Consider the following 557-nt stretch of genomic DNA (forward strand, 5'->3'; position numbering starts at 1 on the left):
GCTGCAGCCCCGGCCTTGGCGAGAGCGCGAATATTTTTCAAACGACTCAAACTTTCCTCCTTTCCCAGCTTTCTGGGGTCTCTCTTGGCTGGAATTGTTCTCCTGATTCCCGCGGGGCGCCGGGCGCGATTCCTCCCCGGTGTTCCTCGGTGGCTCGGCTAACTTCGCGGACCCGGGGCCCCGTGGCTCTCGCCCGTTGGCCCAGCCAGCCAGCTCCGCTCCCTGGCTCAGGATAGCCGAGACTGGGCTCCGTCGTCTCCGGGAGGGCGCCCATCCCGGCTCCCTTGGATCGGGCCCTAGAGCCCCCAGCACCCGCCGCAGAACTGGAGACAGCGGATTAATCCGTGCGGAGCCGGGGCCTCCCCGCCCCACTCCGCGGAGGGGCGTCCCTTGGGCGGGGAAAAGACAAGTTTATCAGTCGTCGGTGGCCTGTTGGATCGAAGCGCCGCCGCCGACGCAGAGGGGTCCCTGGTGCCCAGTAACCCCAGCGGAGAGCCCTGGGGACTCGCGGCGGTTCGGCGGCTGGGCTCCTCGGGCCGGGGCGCTGGCTGCAGCGC

This window comes from Pteropus alecto, unplaced genomic scaffold (genome assembly GCF_000325575.1).
Source record: "Pteropus alecto unplaced genomic scaffold, ASM32557v1 scaffold202, whole genome shotgun sequence".
NCBI classification, from domain to species: Eukaryota; Metazoa; Chordata; class Mammalia; order Chiroptera; family Pteropodidae; genus Pteropus; species Pteropus alecto.